The sequence below is a fragment of the Notamacropus eugenii genome, chromosome 7 (assembly GCF_028372415.1).
Source record: "Notamacropus eugenii isolate mMacEug1 chromosome 7, mMacEug1.pri_v2, whole genome shotgun sequence".
NCBI classification, from domain to species: Eukaryota; Metazoa; Chordata; class Mammalia; order Diprotodontia; family Macropodidae; genus Notamacropus; species Notamacropus eugenii.
In genome coordinates this window covers 134,633,099-134,642,297 of record NC_092878.1, presented here as the reverse complement: position 1 = coordinate 134,642,297, position 9,199 = coordinate 134,633,099, and the positions used below count along the sequence as shown (strand labels likewise).

Below are 9,199 nucleotides of genomic sequence, written 5' to 3'. Positions count from 1 at the left end.
ATTATTTGAAGTTTCATACTTTTTCATTGTATTTCTCCATCATTCACACTCTAATTTTCATTTTTTTCAGCATGAAGTGAAGGGTAGTTTAATACGCTGAACTTTTACTTCAACAGAAAACTGCACACAGTCTTCCTGATCAAAAAGAATGTTCTCAAGTCTACTCGCAATAGTTCATGTGTTATAGGCAAATTTTCACACAAATAATGATCAAAGACCATTCGGTTTGCTCTTTAATTAGATTATTAAAAAATGCTATGTTGACTTGAGACTTTTTTAGCTCCTTCTCTTTCTATTCTATTAGCTTCTTCATTGCCTGCAAACCTTAAATGACCAAGCACATGCGTCCATTTAATGTCTATGCCTTGAATAAGTGGATCAAGCTCAATAAAGTTTTCTTTGTAAATGACATCTTTTCCTGTGCTTGTTTTCTAGCCATTTTTCTTCCAGTCTTTAACCCAACTTGTTATGCCATTTATAGTAAACATGCTATGAAGTATAGTAAACATACTGTGTAGAGAACCAGTTTACTGATGTCTTCATTCTTGGCTTGTTCAGTTGCTTTACAGGCAGCATGTATTTTTGCTCTTTGGTTGGTCTGTCACTCAGGAAGTCTATCATCCACATTTAGAGGATGGCCTGGTCCCCAATAAACACCAATGCCTGCTCAAGCTTTCCTCCTTCCATTACTGGAGGAGCAGCTATCTGTGCAAACCATAGCTGCATCTCCCAGGTAAGAAAATGTTTCTTTACTAAGTGAAGGTACTGAGTCTGTGTTTTGTTTTGTAAACTTGGCACAAGGATCCTCATCCCGTGACTCATGGGGTCTCTTGTTTGGTTTCACTCTGGGGTCTTATGTGTCACTTTTCTTTTGCTACTCTGTTGAACGATGGGGGCTTGCAGTATTTCAGACAACGACCCAAGCCTCATGCTCAGTAGCAAATGTCTTGAACTTGGCAGCAGGAAATCTGCTCACTTGTGCTTGACATTCACTCTAGATGGGGAACTCACAGGTTTTGCGGCCCCTCCTCAAAGGGTAGAAATGCTGGCGCTCAGGCAGTGTAGGCCACAGCAGTCAACAACTCTGGAGATGGTAGCGCATAGCCTCAACAGACCCACTTTGGGGCATGTTGTCTAAGGGGAGTATGTTCCCTGCCCCTGGGGCAGGAGAGTCTGATTTTCATTCCAAGGAAGATATATCTTTAAATCTGGGCTGTAAATCTGCTTCAGGCATCTCCCATGATAAGGGCTTTGTGGTTCACCAGACTTAGTCTCTGCTCTGAGGAGCATCTAGAAATAGAGCTGGCTCTAGTTGGGTTTCAAATCCCTTCTCTTCAGACCCAGGAAAGATATACACAATACCTTCCCTACATTCACTCGTAGAAACATTCTGATGTGTGAAGGTGGAGAAAATCATTCAGCCATTCTAACTGGGTGCACTACAAATACATGTTATACAACTTTGACTGGGCCCTCACCACTGCTTGGCAATTTTTCTATAACCATCTTATCAGCTCACTCTCCTACTCTTGACATTGGGTCTTCCAAACCTTTACATCCTTTCTCAAGTTCTCTCTTCCCCTACTCTCTCGGTTGAAAAATTTCCCCAATATTATAGAAAAAAGAGGCCATTTGCTGTGAGTTCCCTCTTTTTCCCTCTTCCTCATCTCATATCACTGAGATGCCCTCTATGAAGGTGCTTCTCTTTACTAAGGTAACAACTTCTACATGAGTAAATGATCCCATTCTATCCTTTCTCTTTCAGCAGATGGCCAAGTCTATCATTCTTAATCTCACTTATCTTCATTTTCTCCCTGTTTACTATCTCCTTTCCTACAGTCCACGAACATGCCTAAGTATCCACCTTTCTCAAAGGAAAAAGAAACCCTTCCTTGCTCCTTCTGTCCTTACTGATTTAGGGCCTATATCTCTTCTGCCCTTTGAGGCTAAATTCTTTTGAAAAGGTCATTTTCTACTTTCACTCTTCTCACTCTTTTCCTAAACCCCTTATAATATGGTTTCTGACTTCATCATTCCAGCAAAACTGCTCTCTCCAAAATTACCAACGATTTCTTAATTGCCAAATCCTGTGGCCTTTTCTTCATCCTATTCTCCTAATACCTCTCTACAACCTTTGATACCATTGATTGCCCTCTCCTCCTTGACACTTTCTTCTCTCTAGGTTTTAAGGATGCCACTGTTCTACCTATTTACCTCTTCCTTCTCAGTCTCCTTTGTTGGATTCTCATCCAAGTCACCTCATCAAACCATAGATGTTCCACAGTTCTCTGTCTTAAGGCCTCTTCTCTTCTCCCTCTATACTATTTCCATTGGTGATCTCACATTTCCAACTTCCTTTCCCACATCTCAAACTGAATGTTCAGTAGACAGCTTAAACTCAAGATGTGTAAAATTAAATTCATTATCCTTCCTTCTAACATTCCTTACTTTGTATTTCCCTATTCCTATAGGGGGTATTACCATCTTTCCAGCTGAAAAATGTCACCCTTCACTCTTCACTATTTCTCTCCCCTCCCCCCAATAAATATCTCTTTCCTAAGGCTGTCACCTTTTTTACCTTTTTAATATCTCTTAAATAAATCTTCTTCTCTCTTTTTAAACTGCCACTGCACTAGTCAGGCCCTCATCCCCTCATAGTAGAGACTATTGAAATATCTGCTGCTGGAATTGCCTCAGTCTATCCTCCAAATCCATCATTCTGTTTAATGTTCAAAGCTCTTCATAACATAAGTGCCCCCTACACACACTCACATGCACATACATTTCTAGTTTTCTTATACCTAATTTACTGGTTTCCCTTTTCCCCACCCCATATACACAGATGCATTTTTTGATCCAGCGATCCTGGATGACTGTTTCACAAATAAGACATTCCATTGCTGGACTCTGGGCATTTTCTCTGACTGATTTTCATGCCTAGGATGCTCTCCCTCCTAATCTCTGCTTGTTGACTTCCTTTAAATCCCAGTTAAAGTCCTTTCTTCTGTAAGAAGACTTTCCTAATCCTTAATTCCAGTTCGTTCTCTCAGTTAATTATTTTTTATTTATCCTGTAGGTAGCTTTTTTTATGTAGTTAGGGGCAGCTAGGTTGTGTAATGGATAAGGAACCAAGCCAAAGTCAGGAAGATCTGAGTTTAACTCTGACCTCGAATACTTGCTGTCTGTGTAACCCTGGGCAAGTCACTTAACCCCTATTTACCTCAGTACTTCATCTATAAAATGTGGGCATATTGGAGAAAGAAATGGCAAAGCACTGCAATATCTTTGCCAAATAAACACCATGGACAGAGTCCATGAGGTTACATAGGATCTAACATGACTGAACAGAAAATTTTTCTATATGACTTTGTTTGCTTGCTTGTCTCCTCTCATTAGAGTGTGAGCTCTTTGAAATCTAGGACTTCTTTTAGACTCTTTTTGTATTTCTAGCACTTAGCAGAGTGCCTGGAGCAGAGTAGGCATGTAATAAATGTTTATTTACTGTAATTGACTTACTGATTGATTGTTCCAGTTGCTTCCTTAGCTTTCTTCCTTTTCTTCCATTGCAGAGATGAAGCTCTTTGGCATCATCCCTGGTGTGGTGCAGCTTCTTGAGCTGCAGGATATAAATTCACCATGTTGAGTCCCTGCATTGAGTAACCTCTGGAGGGCTCCAGTTTGGTTTCAGGTGCCACATTTTTTAGATTTAACACAGATCCCTCTGCTCTTCTTTCATCTGCAACTATCCATATGTTCTGTTTCTTTCCAGGTGAAGGGATTGAGTAGTTTTCAAGGCAATTCTACCAGAGCAGTGGAGGTCCCTACTTTTAGATTTAGCAATTTTCAGTTCACCTAATTTCCTTGCGCTGTTCCCATTCTCTTTTTCTCTCTCTCTTTTTTTTTTTCTGGTTGAGCATTATATTTCTTGCTGAACAGAGGTGATAAAATCCCTTGGATCAGACCTATAGGCCTGTGAGTCTTTTGTGATTGTTCTAGGCACGCATAAGTGGGTGAGAGTGGGGGTATTGAGTGTGCTCTCAGTATTAAATTTCTCTGGTGCTATTTCATGAAGGGTTTTAACTTGTCAGAGGTTCTTTCAACTACCATGGAAATAGGAGTTTAAACTTGATCTTAGCCCTAATATTTACTATTTATATGTCCTTGAGCAGTCATTTAGCTTCCTCATACTTTAATTTCCAGACTATGTGGGATGTTTCAGGGAAAACTAGCACTTTTGGTGTGAGGGCTTACTGAGTCATTTTCAGGGCTGCTCACCAACCTTTGGAGTCCGCCTGTGGTTCCAAGAAGTTGTAGCATGCGTTGCAAACACACCCCACTATAAACCCTTGTGACATATGGGTTTAACCAGGCTGAAGGTAACAAGAAGGCCTCAAGCTCATTGGTCAGTTAGGAGGATGTCTACCCTAAGCATGTGAAAACTTCCTGGGGAATGAGAACAATTTGTTCCAATGGCCAAATTCCAAATCCTTCCCTAGATTCTTATGAACTTAGTTGGTCACTTAACCTATCTGGGCTGACTAATGCTCAGGAGGTTTGCATTCAGTTTCTGGTTCTAAACCTTTGATGCTTTTAATCCCCTACCATCAGGGGGAAAAGGGGGTCCATCAAACAACAACTGACCTCATCTATGCTTTCAGTCCTGCCCCTTTATCCCTAGCCCACTGTGAGGTAGATAATGATTTATTTTTTCATTATTGTTTCCATATTACCAAAAGTGAAATGAAGCATTTAACAGGAATTAAGTAAATTCCTCATGGCTTTACCAAAAGTCAGTATAAGAACTAGAATTAGGAGTTAAGCATGAGTGAGTCTCAGTTTAGAGAAGGTATGGTTAGGCAGCTGTCCTCTGTTCAACCTCTTTGGTGTCCAACATTTAGAGAGAAAAGGAGAAAGGACTCAAGAACTTCTCAGTTAGCATAGCGGTGAAGGGAAAAAATGTACATAAATATTGGAGCAAATGTAATATAGTGTGATTGCTAGAAACTTGCCACTACTATCTGAAAGAGGAGAATACCAGTTCTACTTCTGGTACGCATTGGTTGTGACCACGGATCAGTCATTTCACCTCTCAGAGTCCCATGCACATGTAGGAAAAGGTGCTAGTTTATATTGGAGAAGAAATTCACTCCAAATTTAGTCCAACAATGGCATTGCAGTCCAACACCAAACAATATCCAATGTGAACAGTGTGGATGTGGGGAGTGTTGAGTGAGGAAAGAAGAGAATGAAACAAATGAAAATACACCAGTCATGAAAGGCATCACTGAATATTTATAAGGAAGCTGAGAGACCCACTCATAGCACTGAATTTAGGAAATAATTATGGCTTTTCACTAGCAGAGTAAATTAAATGGCCCTGGGATAGGAGAAACTAGGAGGAATCAACCGAGAAAAGTCAGAAGGAAGTTAAAAAAATGTTTTTTGGGGGATGCAAAAGGGTAGAAACTGTTGTCAACCCTAGATCATAAATCTCAGTGTTTTTCCCTGCCTAAAGTATCTCCCAACACCCACCTATCCTCCACTCTGCTGTAAAAGTGACCTTCCTAAGATGAAAATCAGACGACATCTCTACCCCTTCCTCAGTTCAACAAACTCCCATGACTCCCTATTATCCCCAGAATCAAATATCACATCTGTTTGGCTTTTAAAGCTTTTCATAACTAGGCTGTGTCCCAGCTTTCCAGTCTTCTTAAATATCATTCCCCTCCATGGACTCTGAAATCCAATGACCCAGCCCCTGCTTCTTTACTGTTTCTGGCACTCAAGTGTTTTCACTAACTGCCCTTTATTCCTGTAAAGCCCTTCTCATTTCTAGTTTCTAACTTCACTCAAAGCTCATTAAAAACTCCCACCTTTCGCCAGAAGCCTTTCTCAGTCCTCTTTAATCTTAGTGCCGTTTTAGTGAATCATCTCTAACTTTTCCTGTTTGTCCACCATTGTGTGCATGTTATCTCTTCTTCCTCCATACCTCCCCGATTACATTATGAGATTCTGGAGTGTCAAGTGAGAGTGAGAAAGTTGCTGAGAGTAAACCGTAGGGGACAGGAATTCAAAGTGAGATTTGGGGGAAAAAACAAAAACAACCCCAAAACAAACAAGCAAACAAATCAAAAAAAGGGCTGAGAGAAGTTGAGGGAAAGCATATTTGAAATTGCATAAGTGATTTAGCATTGAAAGCTCTGAACTAGTATCACCTGACTCTACTCTAAGGTCAGCTCTGCCATTTTGACCGCTCATTCAGAAGACATAAGGAAATATATCGAACCAGTTAACCAGACAAGTGCCATCAGGCTGGAAGAAGGGGCAGAGAGAATTCTGTATTCCCTGCCTTTAAAAGGCAACAGATACCTCAGCACTTTGAATGACTGGAATGAAGTCCTGCCTGTCTGACACTCCGCAGAAATGCTGCCTTTGACCTGACTTATCTCCTGGCTTCCTCTGTTGGTTTTAAACTAGTCTCTGCCCTCAGGATGCAGAAGCCTGCTCAGCTTAAGTGAGTACTGTCACCACCCTCACGTTCATCTTTTCTGTATGGACATCCTGATACACATTTTCTGTTTTTGTTTTTGCTAAGCTAGTACTGGACACTGCTATGGTAATTTTAGGGTGAATTCCAGACTTTCATTTGGCCTTCTGACCTTAACCTGTATTCTCTGGTAACAATACAATTCAGCTCAAATTCACCTTGAAGGGATACCTACCAGTAGCCTGCTCATAGACTGTGTTATTCCTTTCACAGACACAAGGAAATCTGGAAAACAAACAGTTGACAGCTAAGCTGCCTTTGATCTTGCCAGGGCTCAGCCCAAGGGATGAACCAGACAGTACAAGACAACTTCCTAAATGACACTTAAGCTCAAATAGGTGAAACTCATGACCTTCCCAGCTTTTCAGTTTAAATATGAAGTTGAAAAATAACAATTAGTAAAACAACAAATTAATAAAGTGAGAACCAAATTAACATTTCAACTCAACAACTCTATATGTGTGTTTCATATATATATATAAGTGTGTGTGTGTGCATATACACATATTTAGGTATATATAAGTATATATACTTCTATATACATATACATATACATATATACATATATATATATACATATATCTCATGCTTTCATCCTATGCATATGAGACTAAGCAAGGCATTGGAAAGAAAAAGGCAAAAAAAGAAATAGTTCCTGCTCTCCAGAAACTTACATTCTACCAAAATATATTGAGTACAAGACATTTTGAGTTGGGAGGGAATAAAAAGTAGGCAATAAGAAAGACTTCCTGAGTCTTAGACGGCACCTGAGTGAAGTCCCAAAGGAATCTAAAGGGCACATACCCTGTGCAAACAGAGATAGACAATGGATTGCTGAGTCTGGGGCACAGTAAGGAAGTTAATTTGAAAGAGAATATAGAATAATGTGAAAGAAGTCCATAAGGCTGGAAGCAAATTGGGAAAGGCTTTAAAACGCCAAGTGTCAGTGTTTTGTGTTTTAGCCTCAAGACAATGAGGAGTTATTGATGATTCTTGAGCAGAGGAGGAAAATAGTCAGATTTATGCTTCAGGAAAATGATTTTAGTAGCTCTGAGAAGGATAAATCAGACAGGAGAGAAACTGGAAAAATAAATACTAATTAATATATAGCTGTAATAGTCCAGGTGAAAGGTGATGACCTTTCCTGAATTGAGAGTACTATCTGTTAATGTTTAGAAGAGGAAAAATAAGACAGATTTGGTAGAGAAAGAATGCATTAGACTTGTCCAATAATTGGATAGGGCAGGGTAAGGGTGAAAATTAGTAAAAAAGTACATCACTCACAGGTCATGATGAGGGCTGGAAGGGGTGGGGTGAGACCCCCCCCCCCCCACAAATACCAGGGTACCAGGAGCAGGTTGCCTGGAATTCTGGGACTGAAGTATTGTTGAGGTCAAGGTAAAGATTTCTTCTGACTTTCAGTGGGCAAGAGTTCGTGGGGAACCTGCAACCTTAGAGAGGTACAGGTAATGATTACATAGAATATTCTATAGGAAACATGTGCCAAATAATCTAACTAGGTATTTTGGGGTGGGAATAGGGACTGGTTAAGGAGTGGTCAGTTCTTAAAAGAACATACACTTTTAGTATCTTCTGCACAGGTATTTAACTCAGAGCTCATCAGGAAATAGGCCAAGGGGAGGCTACCTGGAGGTATGGTTTTAGGCCTGAAATGTGACTAAGTCAACCAGCAGTCAGGATTGATTAAGGAATACCAGTCTGCTCTCATCAATGTCTTGTAAGACAAGATAAATGCCAGGAGTATACGTATGTCTAAATCTAGGATATATATCATTGGTCAGTGAGTAGTAAACATTGTTATGACCCAGTACACAGCTGGTTGAGACAAATAAGTTCTGTTGCTGCAGCTGGCTGCTGTATCAGGAGAGTGATAATGGTTCTGGATAGGGCAGGCTGTGTCCTTAGGCTTTGGAGAAACTTCCTGGGATAGTGTTTTGAGGCTAGAGAGAAATGTGACTTTTAAAAAGAAATGTGATTTTATAATTGGAGTCCAAGCACTCTGTCAGTCATTAATCTTCTTGGCTAGAAGGATGTCGGTCCTTGCCACACAAAGAAGAATGTAAAGATGCTGGTCAAGTTTAGGGAGAAGGTAATGATTTCTGCATTAGACATGTTCATCAGCCAGGTGTTAATACAGGACTAGAGCTTGGGATACAGTCAAAAACTGGAATCTAGCTAATGGATTCATCTTCTTGGAATAAAATATGGAACCCCTGAGAGCTGAAGAGATTACCAAGAGACAGGGTGAAGAGAAATGAGAGGGCCTAGGACAAGTCTTAAGGAACCACTGTGATTAAGGGACAGAGAATTAGAAGATGTCAGTGTCATAAAAGCCAGAGGAGGAAAGGGGGAGCTCAATAGTGTTAAAAACTGTAAGTGGATCCTCAAGCAAGGATCTCAGTAACAATAAAACAGATCTTTGGTAATCCTAGAGAAAACTCAGCAAAGTGATGGGATCAGATTATGAAGGTGAGTAAACAAAGGAAACTTGTGTACACCCTTTTTTTCTAAAACTTTACGTGGTGAAACTATGGAAAATAAATAAAATATGGAAGGATAAATATATGAGGGTCAGTTTAAGGGAGTAAGGGATTTTAAAGGTGGAGGTCTGAAAATGTTTCAGAATAGAAG

The 9,199-nt window shown here is 40.1% G+C and overlaps 1 pseudogene; it reads right to left on the bottom strand.

Annotated features, from left to right (window-relative positions):
- Positions 1-245: 245 nt before the first annotated feature.
- On the bottom strand, positions 246-4,317 carry LOC140514761 (ribonuclease H1 pseudogene; annotated as a pseudogene).
- Positions 4,318-9,199: the final 4,882 nt, after the last annotated feature.